The following is an 18,449-nucleotide window of genomic DNA, read 5'->3' on the forward strand; positions in this document are numbered from 1 at the left end:
TTGGTTAAGTAGCTGCCTTTGGCTCAGGTTATGATCCTGGAGTCTCGGGATCGAATCCCGCATTGGGCTCCCTGCTCAGTGGGGAGTCTGCTTCTCCCTCTGACCCTCCCCCCTCTCATGTACTCTATCTCATTCTCTCTCTCAAATAAATAAATAAAATATTTAAAAAATAAAAAATAAAAAAAAAGAAGAAAAGGGAGTGGCATAAATTTTTAAAGGATATAAAGAAGCTAAAATTTCAATAGCAGAAGTAAAGCCTACACTGGAAGAGATAAAGGAAAATCAAATGAGTGGTAAGACAACATTTGAGAAGCTCACACAAAGGACAGAAATGACAAGCCAACCTAATTATTGTAAGTATTTTCAAGAAAGAAAACAGAACTAAAACAAAGTAACCAAAAATATTTCTGGAAATGAAAAAAGAACCAAGTACAAAGATTGTAAGGAGCTAATGTATCAGGCAACATTAATGAACATGTATAAAAGACATGATCTGTCAAAATATTTCAATAAAAAGAAAAAAATAAGGGGGCACCTGTTTGAGGATTCTCTCTCCCTACCTCCACCCCTCCCCACCCTCTTGTGCACTCTCTCAAATAAATTAATCTTAAAAAAAATTAGCTGAAAATGCTAGTTGACAAACATGATGAATCACCTTAAATGTAAGCCTGAGAAAAATGGCAATGAGCACCAACTCCATCTAAATAAAATTTAAATAATTTGTGTTAACATTGAATGTAATTACCAAGATAAAAGACTTGAAAGATGAAGTTAAAAACATGAAATGGGTAAAAAAATATACGAACAAACAAAGTTCCAAGTTCACCATGAAGAGGAAAAGCAGATAAAGTGAGGGTGGATTTAAGAAGAGAAGCTAGTCTTCTAATACAGGAAGACCCAAAGTATAGTTTTCTTTTAGACTGACAAACCAGAACATTTTTTTTAAAATTTAGATTTATACTTGAATTCATTTAAACTATAATTAGTGGACCTAAAAATAAGATGTATAAATTCCAAATAAGTGAGATAAAAGCAAAAAATATAATTTATAAATCAAAAACGAGAAAACACCAACAGATGACTGGATAAACAAAATGTGATACACAGCTGACCCTTGAACACCACAGGTTTGAACTATGCACTGTATGTCAGCTTTCTGATACAGTACTATATAGATATACTTGCCTTATGATTTTCTGAGTAACACTTTAACTTTATCATAAGAATACAATCTATAACATATATAACATGCAAATTATGTGTTAATTATTGTTCATGTTATTGGTAAGGCTTCTGGTCAACAGCAGGCTATTAGTAAAGTTTTGGGGAGGTTAGTCAAAAGTTATACACAGATTTTGGACTGTGTGTGCAGGGGCTGACACCCCTAATCCCCACATTGTTCAAGGGTCAAGTGTAGATATACAATGGAGTATTATTATTCAGCCTTAAAAAAGAATGAAGTACTAATACATTCTACAGCAAGGATGAAAACATCATGCGCTATGTGAAACAAACCAAACACAAAAGGACAAATATGGTATGATTTTACTTACATGAATCATCTAGAATAGGCAAAACCGTAAGAGACATAAAGTGATTAGAGAGATGTTACCAGGGATTGGGAGTAAGGAGGAATGGGGAGTTAGTTTTTAATGAGTATACCGGTACAGTTGGGGAAGATGAAAAAGTGGTGGTGATGGATGTACAACAATGTACATGTACTTAATGCTATAGAATTGTATATGTAAAAATGGTTAAGATATCTTACGTATATTTTACAATTAAAGCAGCAGCAATGAATCATTAAAAAGCAGAAAACATTAAATAAAATGATAGAAACACACCCAAAAGAATTCATGATGAAAATAAGTGTTTTAAGCATTCACTTTGAATTAAAACAAAAATAAACTAGAGGGTTGCCTGGGTGGCTCAGTCAGTTAAGCCCACTCTTGGTTTTGGTTCAGGTCATCTCAGGGTCATGGGATCAAGCCCTACGTTGGGTTCCACGCTCAGTACGGAGTCTGCTTGGGATTCTCTGCCTCCCCCTCTGCCCCTTCCCCTGCTTGCTCAAGTGCACACTCCCACGTGTTCTCTCTCAAATAAATAAATACATGTAATTTTAAAAAGACACAACTAAAACAAATTGGCATGGAAAGACAAAGTTGGATAATTTATTGAACAAGGACATTTAGTACAGACAGAAATTTAAGTAAAATACAAGACTCAGAAAGTATGATGATTATTTTTATTAAGTATAATTGATAATGAGATCTTTAGCAGTAGGTAACTTACACATGCATCGAATAATATACTGCATCAAAATACATGATAAAAATCATTAGAGTTGAGAGAATGAGAGACAAGCCACAGATTGGGGAAAAATACCTGCAAAAGAAATACCAGATATAAAATATACAAAGAACTCTTAAAACTCAACAATATAAAAATTAACAACCCAATTTAAAAACATGCATAATTTCCGAAGAGATACCTCACCAAAGGTGATACACAAATGGAAAAGCAGCATGCAAAAAGATGCTCAACATCAATCATTAGAGTACTGCAAATCAAAACAATGAGATACCACGACATACCTATCAGAATAGTTAAAATCCCAAACACTAACAACATCAAATGCTCGTGAAGATGCTGAGCAGTAGGAACACTCCCACCCATGACTGGTGGAAAGGCAAATGGTATAGCCATTTTGAAAGACATTTCTTACAAAACTAAATATACTCTTACCATACAATCCAGCAATTATGCTCCTTGGTATTTACTCAAACCGGCTGAAAACTTGTATCCATACAAAAATGAAACACAGATGTTTATAGCAATTTTATTCATAATTGGCAAATGTGAAAGCTACCAAGATGTCCTTCAGCAGGTGAATGAATAAACAAATTGCAGTACATCCAGTCAATGGAAATTATTCACTGCTAAAAAGGAATGAGCTATCAAGCCATCAAAAGACATGAAGGAAACTTAAATGCATATTGCAAGTTGAAAAGGTTACATATTGCATGATTCCAATTATAGGACATTCCAGAAAAGGCAATATTATGGAGACAGCAAAAGGACTAGTGGTTGCCAGGAATTAGGGAGAAGGGAGGGATGAATATGTGGAACACAGGAGATTTTTAGAGCTGGGAAACTGTTCTGTATGACACTGTAATGATGGATACATGTCAACATCCACCATTTGTCCACACCCATTGAATGTACAATATCAAGAATGAACCCTAAACTATGGACTTTGGTTGATAATGATGTGTCAATGTTGGTTTATCAATTAAAACAACTGAATCACACATGGTGAGATGTTGATGGTGGGGGAAGGGGTACTGGGAGTAAGGGAGAGCTTGAGGTATAGAAGAACTCTGTACTTTTTACTCAATTTTGCTTTCACAAAATTGCTATATAAAATGAAGTATTAAAAAATTAAAAATCATTAGAAATGAAAGAAACTGACATCCAACCAACATACACTTACTGCATGCCCACATGTTCTAAGTTCTAAACAGAGTAACAGCAAAGAAATAGAGAAACAAGAAAATGAAAGAAGCCAAATAATGTCAGATGAAAGTGCTATAAAGACAGACACAGAAGAGCAAGAAGTTAGATACCGAGTGGGGTAGGTGGAGGCTATTTTAGATGACTGATCAGGTAAGGCCCCTTTGAAACAGTAACGTATGAAGGGAAGACGGTATTCAGGCAGAAGAAACAAAAATGTAAAGGTCCCAATGTGAGAACAAGCTCTTAGAAACAATGTGACCCTCTTAATCTTTGACAGATTAAGATTTAAAAATTAATGAAGGCTGGGTGCCTGAGTCAGTTGAGCGTCCCACTCTTTTTTAAAGATGTATTTATTTATTTGAGAGAAGAGAGCACAAGCAGGGGGAGCGGTAGGCAGAGGGAGAAGCAGTCTCCCTGCCGAGCAAGGAGCCTGATGCAGGACTGAATCCCAAGACCCTGGGATCATGAAATCAAGCCCTGCATTGGGCTCTGCACTGAAGTGTGGAACCTGTGTGGGATTCTCCCTCTCTCCCTCTGCCCGCCTCCACATGTGTGTATACATGCTCACACAGGCTCACTCTCTCAAAAAAACAAAAAACAAAAAAAAAAACCCACAAAAAACTAATGAAGACTAAGTCTTATAATAAGAACCATTAAAAAGGAATAAACCAAATAAGATAATTTGAATAGTTATATATATACTCTGCAAACAGAAAAATCTTTAAGTTTTCACAGAACACTTACCAATTGGATTATGCTTTAAATCATTTAAAAACAAAACAAAAAACAAAAAAACAGGGATGCCTGGGTGGCTGTCGGTTAACTGTCTGCCTTCAGCTCAGGTCATGATTTCTGAGGTTCTCTCTCTCCTCTCCCTCTGCCCCCTACCCCCACTCGTGGGCATGTGTGTGCTCTCTCTCTTAAATAAAAATCTTAAAAAAAAAAAACTCAGTAAATCTGAAAGACAGTTTAGAAGACTATAGTCATTGACAACAATGAAAGAAAATAGAACTGTCCTAAATACCTCTTCAGGCAAAGAGGAAATCAAACTAGAAATAACAACTATTTGGAAAGTAATTAATATAAGTACATGATTCATGTAAATTATAGAGTGCAGCCAAAGCTGTACTCAGAGGCAAATTAAGAGCATTAATGTCTTCATTATTAAAAAAAAAAGGGAACTAAGAATTTGAGTTAGGAAAGCCTAACAGGGGTGTCTGGGTGGCTCAGTGGGTTAAGCATCCAATTCTTGATTTTGGCTCAGGTCATGATCTCAGGATTGTGAAATCAAGTCCCAAATCAGGCTCCCACTGCTTAAGATTCTCTCCCTCTCCCGCTCCCCCCTGCCACCCACTCATCCTCTCTCTAAAAAAAAAAAAAAAAAAAAAAAAAGGCATAAAAAAATGAAGAAAAGCAAGAAAAGCAAAATAAAGAGAAAAGTAGAAATCAGGGAATCAGAAAACAGAAAACCAACAGAATAAATCTGAAAGCTGCTTATTAAAAACTAAGTAGATCAAAAAAAAAAACTAGATGAACATTTGGCAAATCAAGAAAAATAACAAAATCACAATAAAAGATGGAAATAAACACCACAGATTTTAATGATAAAACATACATACATTCATATAATAACAAATTTTGAAAATCAAAAAATATATATAATCTGGAAAAATATAAATGATCAAAACTGACTCATAAAAAAGTGAGGATTCCTCAAGATTCTACAGAAGTTAACTTCAGACGTTACCATATGGCCTGTATACTCCTATTAAACTAAATTTCTGAGATGTTTTTCCTACTCTTTTAATAAATTCTGTACACTGGACTAACATGAGTGGGGTTTTGGTTCCTCATAATACGTGCCTTTGGGTACCTTTGGCTATTACCAAATTTATTAATATATACTCTTATTAGCAGTTAAAAGAAGAAAAACCTTAGCATCACCCAAAGAAGTGTTACAAAAACATTTGATAAAATTCAGAAGCCATTCCTATTTTTTGTAAAGTTGGAAAAGACTCTCTCTCTAAAGAATCTCTTTCTAAAACCAAATCTGCCATTATCCTTAATTGTAAAAATACCAGAGATATTCTAAGACAATTATCACCTCTCTTACTGAACCATGTCTTGGAAATTCTGGTCAATGTAATAAAACCCTAAAACAGAAATAAATACTGTGACTATTAGAAAGGAAGGAAAGGTTACTTTTCCTCTTCAGATGTGATGCTTACAATAAAACCATTACAATATTACTCCCTGAATTTCTATAATAGATTTATTTTCACAGCAACCTAAAACTTAATATTTTGTCTATACCCGTATTTCATTTCAGTAGCCAAGCTATTTTATATTGTTAAAACTCTTACTTGCCCCCACACAAATTTCAGAAGGATTAAGATTAAAATACAATTATTATTTTTTAAAGTTTTATTTATTTAAGTAACCTCTACACCCAACGTGGGGCTCAAACTCACAACCCTGAGATCAAGAGTCGCATGCTCCTCTGACTGAGCCAGCCAGGCACCCCAATACAACAACTATTCAGAAGAATGTTTTTTGATAAAGGTGAAATGGGAAAGATCTTCCTAAAGAGAAGGTAAAGGATTATTACCTATTGTGTATGAAGAGCTTCTACAATTTGATGAAGAAGTATAGATTGATACAGACTTTTGGAGAGCAATTTGGCATCTATTGAAACTTAAAATGCACATTTAAGAATCCTTTTTATGGAAATACTTGTATACATATGCATATGCACAAAGATATAAGGAAGCTCATTAAGGCTCCAGTTTTACTTGCTCAAAATTGAGAGAATAAAGACTGTCCCTAACCTACCATGGTTTGACTTAGTTTTTCATCCTTATGAAGATGTGAAAGTGAAGTCTCCACATTGAGTAGAAACCGTATTTTGAATTTTGCTCTTTTGCCAGGGTTGGAAATACGCAGTACCATACTGTCTTGTGACACAGGGCAGTGGCGGCGAGCCACAGCTCCCAGTCAGACACGTGATCAAGAGGATAAACAACTCATACACTTAAAACCATTCTATTTTTCACTTTTAGTGTACTACTCAATAAAGTACATGAGATATTCAACACTTTAATATAAAATAGACATTGTTAGAGGGTTCTGCCCAACTGTAGGCTAAGCTAAGTGCTCTGAGCACGTTTAAGGTAGGACGGGCTAAGCTATGTTTCGCCTTATGCCATTTTCAACTTACAATGGGTTTATCGGGACAAAACTCCCTTGTAAGTTGATGAAGATCTGTACAGTAGTCCCCTCTTACCATGGTTTCTTTCTGCAGTTTCAGTTACCAGGAGTCAACTGCCACCTGGATCCCACTTCGGAGGTATCGCCAGAAGGTCAATAGCAGCCTATCGCTACATCACAGCGCCTATGCCATTCACCTCACTTCATCTCATCATGTAGGCATTTTATCATCTCACATCATCACAAGAAATGTTGAGTACAGTTCAATGAGATATTTTGAGATAGACCACATTCACATAACTGTAATTACACCCTACTGTTTATAACTGTTCTATTTAATTATCAGTTACTGTTGTTAATCTCTTACTGTGTCTAATTTATAAAGTAAACTTTATCACAGGTATATATGTGTAGGCAAAAACATAGTATATATAAGCTTCATTCTAACCATGGCTTCAGGCATCCACTGGAGGTCTTGGAACATATCCCCTGCGAACAGGGGGGATTACTGTAACATAAATAACCATGAATAGGGCGCCTGGGTGGCTCAGTTGGTTAAGCGACTGCCTTTGGCTTGGGTCATGATCCCGGGGTCCTGGGATCCTGAGTCCCGCATCCAGTTCCCTGCTCTGGCCTGCTTCTCCCTCTCCCTCTGCCTGCCGCTCCCCCTGCTTGTGCGCTCATGCTCTCTCTTTCTCTCTGTCAAATAAATAAATAAAATCTTTTAAAAAAAAAACATGAATAATTAAACAAAGTACAATGGACTATATCACGACGGTTAAAAAGATGAAGTACAACTATATGTATTGAGATGGAAAAGAGTATGTAATAACCAGAACTTTTATTTTGAAAAATTGGTTAATACCACACACATAGTGCTTATTTCTAATTGCATAAAGAAAACAAAATCGTGGGGCGCCTGGGTGGCTCAGTTGGTTAAGCATCTGCCTTCGACTCAGGTCATGGCCCCAGGGTCCTGGGATCAAGCCCCGCATTGGGCTCCCTGCTCTGTCGGAAGCCTGCTTCTCCCTCTCCCTGCTTGTGTTGCCTCTCTGGCTGTCTCTCTCTGTCAAATAAATAAAAATCTTAAAGAAAAAATTGTTAACAGTGGGTAGCTCTAAGGAATGAGAGTAGAAAGTGAGGAAAGAGCAACTTTCACTTTTTTATTCTAAATAATTGAGCTGCTTGAACCTTTTACAATAAGCATGTGCTGCTTTTGGAATTTAAAAATAAGGAAAAAAAACACTAGTCTGTTATGATGGTATATTTCTGAGGGCTGAGGCTAAAGTGATTTTTGTCCTGTTTCTTAATACTCTTCGTTACTCTCCAAATTTTCTATCAGAAATATGCATACTTTTTAAAATTTGAAAAACCTGTATTTTATATCAGTGGCAAAGCCTTTTTTCCAAAAAAAATAATTTTTAATTTAACAGTTATGGTCTCAGAAAATTGGTCCTGAGACCCCAACCTCTTCCAGAAAGCATACTTTTTTAAAAGATTTTATTTATTTGAGAGAGAGAGTGCACACGTGGGCACAAGCAGGGGGAGGGGCAGACTCCCCACTGAGCAGGGAGCCCGATGCTGGACTCCATTCCAGAACCCCAGGATCATGACCTGAGCTGAAGGCAGATGCTTAATCAACTGAGCCACCCAGGCGCCCCTCCAGAAAGCATTCTTAAATCTAAGTTTGGGAGCATAATATTTGCTACAGAAGCAATTAAATGTAAAACCTATTTTAGGTTTTAATATTAAATATTAAATAATCTTTATTAAGAACTTAAGCACTGCATTTGCAAAGTACTTTACCTGCATTATCTCATTTGCTTTAAATAGCCCCATGAAATTTGTACTATATTGTTATTACTATCAATCCCCATTTTACAGAAGAAGAAAACTGAGTCCTGGAAAGAGTCTTGGAAAGAGTACGTGTCTTATCCAGGGTCAAGTAGAAGAGCCATGACTCAAACCCGGGTCTCCAGCACCTAACCATTTGAGGCACATGTAATGGTAAGTACTAATGTACCTCAAAGATAATAATAGGCTAGAATTCTGAAATCCTGCATGAATGTTCAGAATGACTATCCTTAAATAGGTTAGTGATCCTAAAATGAAGTAGTAGTGAAAATTCCGATCACAGAAGAAAACAATCAGTATTTCCTCAAGGCAAGGGGGGCTATTTTTCCTTCTCTTTCTGCTTCTACCAAGGTACAAGAAGGATACAAGGGGCAACTCAGATTTGTAAGTAACTTACCTGCCCCCTCTGACTCGTCTGGAATTAGCCCTCTTAAGTAACTGGAAGGGCTTTTGAAAACAAACTGATCAGAATCCCAAAGCCTTAAAGCTACTTTCAAGTTTTAATCAAAAGGAGAAATTTCAAAAAAGTCAAAAGAAACATTATACTTGATTATTAGAATCGATACTGACAGAAGAAACACAGGAATGATCTTAAAGTACCTACTTATTTTATCTTTATCTATTTGAACAAGTTCTCTTTTTTAAAAAAGTATAACTGAAAGTTTATCCTTAGCTACCTGAGCAACTTCTACGTTTTTTCTTTAAAAAAGTATAATTAAAAAGAAATATACACCAGCGTTAACCATGCCTACTTGGAAGCCTGCCTATCATAAAGATCAGAGAACCACTGGAACCCCTATTCATTTGTTTAGTAGATACACTCCAAATACAAACTTACTGTTACTTTATGATTTTGGGTTTGCAAGGTTATTATTAAAGTCCAGAAGATTAACTCTCTTTTTGAATAACAGTAAACCAGGAATCAAAGCCCTAAGTGAAGAGGAATATCCAGTAACTCTTCCTTGGTAAAAGTATCAAGAACTGACAGAGAAGCTGACATCAACAGACCAAATTCCACACTCCAACATTTCTATACCTTAGCCCCTTTGGCCAACAAGACCTCTCAAGTTAAGGACAACTGTCACTATCAAATGATGAAAGAATTAAAGCTCAGTACTAAGTCACTTGGGTAAAAGTGGAGTATTTAGTAAAAGCAAAACTCACTGAATTTAGATCAACCTCTTTCACCAAACCCTGAAAGTGGGCTTAAGACCTACATATATTACAAGTCAAAAACATTTTAAGGTTCATTTTGCATAATGTAAATCAGTGTTCTTGGCTAATTAAAAGCTAGAAAGATTTAAAAGCTAAGGATGAAAGAATTGCCTTAAATCAATAACTGTATTAATAGAACATGAACAAAGCTTTCCATTTATATGTATATATGTGTGTGTGTCTATATATACGCATGTTTCCACATATACATAAAAGATACTTAGAAGTTAGTATAAGTGTGTTTTACAAATGCCACAGAGCTTCTGGCAAAGTTGACAAGTTCTAACCTGCTTTAAAAATTACTATTCACTGCCTTCATCCCAATCTAATTTTATTTAATGTTATTCTTTGGATAACCCTACAAAAACAAAACCCCCCAAGCAAATTCTTGTACATTTCAATATCCTGCCTACTTATAAGAGCGGAAGAGTCAAACAGAGAAGGGGAAAAACGTGACGTGCACAACCTTGATCCAAAACACAGCTCGTCGTAGTCTAATTTTAGGCCTAGCCATTTTGATTGTCTTTTAAGGTTAGAAAGAAAACAAACAACTACAGATAACCTGTAAAGTAGAACTGAAACAATTATATCAATGGGAGTTGGCATGATTTATCAAGGAGGAAACAAATCAAGCTCACAACTGCCTAGAGTATTCCAATTAAAATGAAGATACAAGGAGGTTACAGCCCCACACCAACCGACAACAGAAATTACTTTTCACACTTCAGTTCTGGGATGAGTTTATCTTTAAAGAATTAGTCAAAGGGTTGAGTCCACCGAAGTCTCTGTAGCAACGTCCTATGTGTGTTGTTTTAAAGAAAGCCAAACACGGTGAAAAGCCAACCTTCACCTAAATTACCTAAAGAAGCAACTATTCACCTCCTGGCTGAAGATCAAACAAGAATCACGAGAAGATCCGAAAGCTCGGTTCTCAGGCGAGGCCCTCAAACCCTCGGAAAACTATACGTTTCTACTAACGCGGAATATGAAAGAGATTACACATTGTAGTTTAGAAAAAGAGTAAAGGGACTAGAGGTAATATGCCTAACCAATCAAACTAAGATGACCAGAGAGGTAGCAAGGAGGGGCTGGGACTCAGTAAGACAGGAAAAATCGAGGACTAAAACCCGAGACGTTACTAAAGTAAACTGAGAACAGGAGGACGCTGCAACGCGAGGAAAGGGAGATCGAGAGTGGGCAGAGCCTGTGGCGCGACACGGCCCTGGGCAGGGCTGGGTCCAGGAAGAGTTAGACTTCGCCAGCCTAGCGAGCTTCCCATTTCGGGCTAAAGCCGAAGAAAACAGCCCTAGGGAGCAGACAATGAGCCACCGCCCCAAGAGCCGCGGCTCCAAGCACGCAGGTGGCGGCTGCCCCGGAGCTGCCCCCGGCAGGTAGGCTGCCGCGGGCCGCTCGCGCCGGCAAGGCCGCGCAGAGGGTAGGAGGAAGAGAGCGACGGCCCGCGTCCCGGCCTGTCTGCACACTTACCCCAGGCGAGGAAAGGTCCCCGCCCCAGCGAGGCGCCTCGGTCCGAGCTCCCGGCGGGCTGTGGAGCCGCCCCGGGCAAGCGCGCGGCGCGGGGCAGGCGGGGACGGAAGGGGAAACGGGGCGGGAAGACGTGTCGCGCTGGAGCGCAGCCGCTGCTACTGCTAGGCCGAGCGGCAGCAGAGCCCCGCGGGCGCCGGGAGGGGAGGGCAGGGAGCCTTCGGCAATGGCGACGGCCCGGGCCGGAGGGGAAGCGGAACAACCGCCGCCGCTGCGCGTGGCCACAACCCTGGGGGAGGGCGGTGGCGGGGAGTGGGCAGGGGCGGGGCCAGAACACCGCCCCTCGCCGGCCCAAGCCCCAAGCTCCACTGGGCGGAGACTCGCACCACCTCCCGAAGGGCGGGCTCGCGCTGGGGCTGCTGGGAGTCGTAGTTTGAACACGTGCACCCCGCTCTTCTTGCTTTCTCTCTCGCTCTTTTTTTTCCTTCCTGGCGGTGGGTGGGGCGGGAAGAGTGTTTAAATTGAGAAAGAGAGCCAGTCCCTCATTTAATTTAGCACTGTCTCCATTCAGGTCTGTGCCGATCAAAGATGCTGACCAACATTGCTGTTAATTTAAATCCGCTTCAGTACATTTGTTTCTGGGAATTCATCCATTATCCATTTTGCATTTTACTTACAAACACTTACTATGTTTTGCTGCTAAAGTAAGTCCCACCTCCTTGAAATTAAGGTCTTCATGTTTTATCTAGGGAGGAGTTCATCAGTGTATTCACTGATTCTACAAATATTTGAGCCTCTAAAATGTATCACTTAGGCATCAGGGATACAGGATGGATATGAATCACTTTGTCTTTGTGGAGCATTCAAATATGCAAATGCAGTAATTAAACTAGTGATATCTGGTATGAGAAGAAAACTGGGGAGATTATTTTGGATGCGGTGGCCAGAGAAAGCATCTTTAGGGAGGGAACATTTAAACTGAGAACAGAAGAGAGACATAAGAAGCTCCTAGGAGAAAGCATTAGAGGCAAAAGGAGGAAGAAAAGGGCTTGCTATGATCAGTTAAGAAGACCTGTGTAGCCTGAACTTACTGCAAGAGTACTGTACTGTGAAAAAACATTAGAGTAGACAAGATTCAGGTCAAAAAGGATCTTGAACGCCATACTAAGGAGTCTGGATTTACTCCAAGAAGCTATTAAAGAGTATCAAGCAGGGAAGTGATCTGGCTTATACTTTTTTTAAAAATTTTTTATTGTTATGTTAATCACCATATATTACATCATTTGTTTTTGATGTAGTGTTCCATGATTCATTGTTTGTTCATAACACCCAGTGCTCCATGCAGAATGTGCCCTCTTTAATACCCATCACCAGGCTAACCCATCCCCCTACCCTCCTCCCCTCTAGAACCCTGTTTGTTTTTCAGAGTCCATCGTCTCTCACGGTTTGTCTCCCCCTCTGATTACTCCCCTTCATTCTTCCTCTCCTGCTATCTTCTTCTTTTTCTTTTCTTAAAATATGTTGCGTTATTTGTTTCAGAAGTACAGATCTGTGATTCAACAGTCTTGCACAATTCACAGCGCTCACCATAGCACATACCCTCCCCAATGTCTATCACCCAGCCACCCCATCCCTCCCACCCCCAACCACTCCAGTAACCCTCAGTTTGTTCCTGAGATTAAGAATTCCTCATATCAGTGAGGTAATATGGTACATGTCTTTCTCTGACTGACTTATTTCACTAAGCATAACACCCTCCAGTTCCATCCACGTCATTGCAAATGGCAAGATCTCATTCCTTTTGATGGCTGCATAATATTCCATTGTGTATATATACCACCTCTTCTTTATCCATTCATCTGTCGATGGACATCTTGGCTCTTTCCACAGTTTGGCTATTGTGGACATTGCTGCTATAAACATTGGGGTGCACGTACCCCTTCGGGTCCCTACATTTGTATCTTTGTGGTAAATACACAGTAGTGCAATTGCTGGATCGAATGGTAGCTCTAATTTCAACTGTTTGAGGAACCTCCATACTGTTTTCCAGAGTGGTTGCACCAGCTTGCATTCCCACCAACAGTGTAGGAGGGTTCCCCTTTCTCCACATCCCTGCCAACATCTGTCGTTCCCTGACTTGTTAATTTTAGCCATTCTGACTGGTGTGAGGTGGTATCTCATTGAGGTTTTGATTTGGATTTCCCTGATGCCGAGCGATGTTGAGCACTTTTTCATGTGCCTGTTGGCCATTTGGATGTCATCTTTGGAAAAATGTCTGTTCATGTCTTCTGCCCATTTCTTGATTGGATTATTTGTTCTTTGGGTGTTGAGTTTGATAAGTTCTTTATAGATTTTGGATACTAGCCCTTTATCTGACATGTCACTTGCAAATATTTTCTCCCATTCTGTCGGTTGTCTTTTGGTTTTGTGGACTGTTTCTTTTGCTGTGCAAAAGCTTTTGATCTTGATGAAATCCCAATAGTTCATTTTTGCCCTGGCTTCCCGTGCCTTTGGCGATGTTTCTAGGAAGAAGTTGCTGCGGCTGAAGTCAAAGAGGTTGCTACCTGTGTTCTCCTTTAGGATTTTGATGGCCTCCTGTCTCACGTTTAGGTCTTTCAACCATTTGGAGTCTATTTTTGTGTGTGGTGTAAGGAAATGGTCCAGTTTCATTCTTCTGTGTGTGGCTGTCCAATTTTCCCAACACCATTTGTTGAAGAGACTGTCCTTTTTCCATTGGACATTCTTTCCTGCTTTGTCAAAGATAAGTTGACCATAGAGTTGAGGGTCCATTTCTGGGCTCTCGATTCTGTTCCATTGATCTGTGTGTTTGTTTTGGTGCCAGTACCATACTGTCTTGATGATGACAGCTTTGTAATAGAGCTGGAAGTCCGAAATTGTGATGCCGCCAGCTTTGCTTTTCTTTTTCAATATTCCTCTGGCTATTCGGGGTGTCTTCTGGTTCCATACAAATTTTAGGATTATTTGTTCCATTTCTTTGAAAAAAGTGGATGGTATTTCGATGGGGATTGCATTGAATGTGTAGATTGCTCTAGGTAGCATTGACATCTTCACAATGTTTCTTCTTCCAATCCATGAGCATGGAACGTTTTTCCATTTCTTTGTGTCTTCTTCAGTTTCTTTCATGAGTATTTTATAGTTTTCTGAGTACAGATCCTTTGCCTCTTTGGTTAGATTTATTCCTAGGTATCTTATGGTTTTGCGTGCAATTGTGAATGGGATCGACTCCTTGATTTGTCTCTCTTCTGTCTTGTTGTTGGTGTATAGGAATGCCACTGATTTCTGTGCATTGACTTTATAGCCTGCTACTTGACTGAATTCCTGTATGAGTTCTAGCAGTTTTGGGGTGGAGTCTTTTGGGTTTTCCACATACAGTATCATATCATCTGCAAAGACTGAGAGTTTGACTTCCTCTTTGCCGATTTGGATGCCTTTGATTTCTTTTTGTTGTCTCATTGCTGTGGCTAGGACTTCTAATACTATGTTGAATAGCAGTGGTGATAGTGGACATCCCTGCCGCGTTCCTGACCTTAGGGGAAAAGCTCTCAGCTTTTCCCCATTGAGAATGATATTCGCTGTAGGTTTTTCATAGATGGCTTTTATGATACTGAGGTATGTACCCTCTATCCCTATACTCTGAAGAGTTTTGATCAAGAAAGGATGCTGTACTTTGTCAAATGCTTTTTCTGCATCTATTGAGAGGATCAGATGATTCTTGTTCTTTCTTTTGTTAATGTATTGTATCACGTTGATTGATTTGCTGATGTTGAACCAGCCTTGCAGCCCAGGGATAAATCCCACTTGGTCGTGGTGAATAATCCTTTTAATGTACTGTTGGATCCTATTGGCTAGTATTTTGGTGAGAATTTTTGCATCCATGTTCATCAAGGATATTGGTCTGTAATTCTCCTTTTTGATGGGGTCATTGTCTGGTTTTGGGATCGAGGTAATGGTGGCCTCATAAAATGAATTTGGAAGTTTTCCTTCCATTTCTATTTTTTGGAACAGTTTCAGGAGAATAGGTATTAATTCTTCTTTAAATGTCTGATAGAATTCCCTTGGGAAGCCATCTGGCCCTGGGCTTTTGTTTCTTGGGAGATTTTTGATGACTGCTTCAATTTCCTTAGTGGTTATAGGTCTGTTCAGGTTTTCTACGGCATATACTTTAAGATCACTAGATTGCTATGTGGAAAATGTAGTATACAGATGCAAGAATAGAAGGGAAATGAACTAGAAAGGCAGTAATCATGATGGACACTAAGGAGATAGTGGAAATGGAGAAGGCAGCTAGATTGTACTTATGTATAGATGTAGAATAAAAACCCAGTTGATGTGGAGAGAAAGGAATCAAAGATCAATATGGCACACTAGTATTAGATAACCCGAAAAAGTCCCATTATGAAACACATTGAAATGCTGGATAAAATAGAACATCCCTTCAAAGGCATAACTAAGCTTTCAGGAAAGAAAGAGGAATACCTCTGATAGTCTTCCAAACTCCACACAACCCAAAGAGGGAGCAAGAAACCTGAGTGGCAAGCAGGATAGTGAAGCTATGGTTGTACTGAGGGTTATGTATCTATCTCAGAAATCTCTGTGGTTTTACTGGCTGCACAGAAGACCAAAAACAAGGCCCTGGGCCTATACAAGGAGTTGGGACAGTGACCCTGCATAAGGCTAGAAAACTCATAGGGCTATGTGCTCCAAGAATAGACTGGGGATTAAAAAAAATCCCCTGTACCAGCCCAGGGAGACAAGCAAACATCAGTATGTTTTAGTCTGGACTTGGCATGAAGGGGGAAACAATCTCCCTTTTAGAATTCATAACCACAAGCTTTCCCTCACATGGGTTTGAGAGTTCAAGTTTATAGTACCTATACTGTCCAGGAAACCTCAAGTCAAGAAACTGGTCCCAGGCTGGTAGTGTTTGGAGGCCTGGAAGAAACAAATACAAATCCTCACTGCACAGGTTCACTCTTAACCCAGGACTGAAAGGATTTCCAAGGATAAACAGGATTTCAAAAGCTAAATATGAGTACCCAAAATATAATTTTAATATACCTGAGGAAATAAGCCACCATGAATGAATCCACAGAAACCACAAACAAAATAATGAAGCTTGTGAACTTTAGACAGTGGAGTTATTGGTTACAGAATATAAAATAAGTTTATTAAAATGATTAAACAAAATAATATAGGAGTAAGAAACAAGATACTGTTTTTTAAAAAATGACCATGAAGCTTTGAGAAGTAACCAAGTAGAACTTCTACAAATAAAGAATTTAATAATTGCAACCAAAGCCAATGTTTGGGTTAAAAAGCAGATTACACACTGAAGAGAGAATTAGTAAACTGGATGACAGATCTAAAGAAATTACTGAGAGCAGCCCAGAGACAAAGGAAGTATGAAAGAAAGATCAAGAGACATGGGGATAGACTGTGAAGGTCTACCATATGCTTAGCAAGAACTGAGAGAAGAGAGAAAATAAAATGGATAGTAGATGAGATAATGGCTAAGAATTTTCCAAAACTGAATAAAGACAAGAACCTTCAGACTCAGGAAGCAAAGTGAAGCCCAACCAGGATAAGTAAAAGAAATCTTTTCAAACTCATCATCATGAAACTGCAGAATACCATAGATAAAACAACCAGAAAGGAAAGACATACCCTACAAAGCAACAACTATTAAATTTCTGAAGATTTATCAACGCAACAATGGGTGCCAGTGGACAGTGGAAAAATATTTTCAAAGTACCAAGATAAAATAACCAAATTTACCAGTGTAGACCGTGCTAAATTATCAGTCATATGAGGGTGAAATAAAGCTTTCAGACAAAAGCAGAGACCGTTGCTGGTACTGTAATAGTGTTGTAGCTACACTTGTGGTGAGCAGAGCATAAAGTATAGACTTGTGGAATCACTATGTTGTATACCTGAAACTAATATAACATTGTATGTCAATTATACTTCAATTAAAAAAAAAAGACAAAGACTTACTAAAGGAACTCATTAAAAAGGTATACTTCAGGAGGAGACTGATTCCAAAAGTAAGGTCTGAGATGCAAGAAACCAGATAGATAGCTAAACCTACCCATCCTATCACTGGTTAGGACAATCCTGAAGAGCATACTTAATCCATATTATCCTATTCTCTCACAGCCTACCAAACCCTACATTCAACTACCTGCCAGTAGCATATTTTGTAAGTTTGGAGGATAATGCAGATAGGTGTTGGTCACCTCACCCTAATTTATCTCCATATCTTAAGCACCAATTATCAAAATATAAATGAATACCTGAAATAAATAGAATATCTTACTGGAATAGTCCTTAAACTCATCATATTCTGAAATCATTAGAGCTGCATTAGATCTTTCCAGTTCCCAGGCCATTTATGTACCATCTTCCATGAGATCTAGCTAAATAATCTAAATTCCTGGTAGAGTGGCTTAGACACACACACACACACACACACACACACACACACACACACACACACATCTCTGCCCCATCACCACCCTTAGTTGAGGTAACCCATGTCTCTGTTATGTTTACCCAAACAAACATAACCTAATACTTTAAAAAATATAAACCATAAAAGTTCAACAAATACTGGAACAAAATGACCAAGAGGACAGTACTCAGTTTCCTCGCTTTAAACAAAAAAGGCCATACACAGAATTACAAAACTAAAAATACAGGGCTTGCGGGGCGCCTGGGTGGCTCAGTCGTTAAGCATCTGCCTTCGGCTCGGGTTATGATCCCAGGGTCCTGGGATCGAGTCCCACGTCGGGCTCCCTGCTCAGCGGAGAGCCTGCTTCTCCCTCTCCCACTACCCCTGCTTGTGTTCCCTCTCTACCCGTGTCTCTCTGTCGAATAAATAAAATCTTAAAAAAAAAAAAAATACAGTACTTGGGGTGCCTCGGTGGCTCAGTTGGTTAAGCGGCTGCCTTAGGCTCAGGTCATGATCCTGGAGTCCTGGGATGGAGCCTGCTTCTTCCTCTCCCTCTGTCCCTTCCCCCACTTCTCATGCTCTCACTCTCAAATAAAATCTTTAAAAAATAAAAATTTAAAAAAATTTAAAATACAGCGTTTAGGGGTGCCCAGCTGGCTCAGTTGGTAGAGCATGCGACTCTTGATCTCAGGGTCATGAATTC

At 39.1% G+C, this 18,449-nt stretch overlaps 1 protein-coding gene across 1 annotated transcript in view; it reads right to left on the reverse strand.

Moving 5' to 3' along the window:
- The window catches only part of PAK2 (p21 (RAC1) activated kinase 2), a 91,004-nt gene extending 79,595 nt beyond the window's left edge, over nucleotides 1–11,409 (reverse strand). The window contains exon 1 of the mRNA XM_027587697.1: nucleotides 11,278–11,409. The gene's annotated coding sequence lies outside the window, so the exon portion shown is untranslated. The remainder of the gene's footprint in view (nucleotides 1–11,277) is intronic.
- Between the last annotated feature and the right edge of the window lie 7,040 nt (nucleotides 11,410–18,449).

The sequence above is a fragment of the Zalophus californianus genome, chromosome 1 (assembly GCF_009762305.2).
Source record: "Zalophus californianus isolate mZalCal1 chromosome 1, mZalCal1.pri.v2, whole genome shotgun sequence".
NCBI lineage: Eukaryota > Metazoa > Chordata > Mammalia > Carnivora > Otariidae > Zalophus > Zalophus californianus.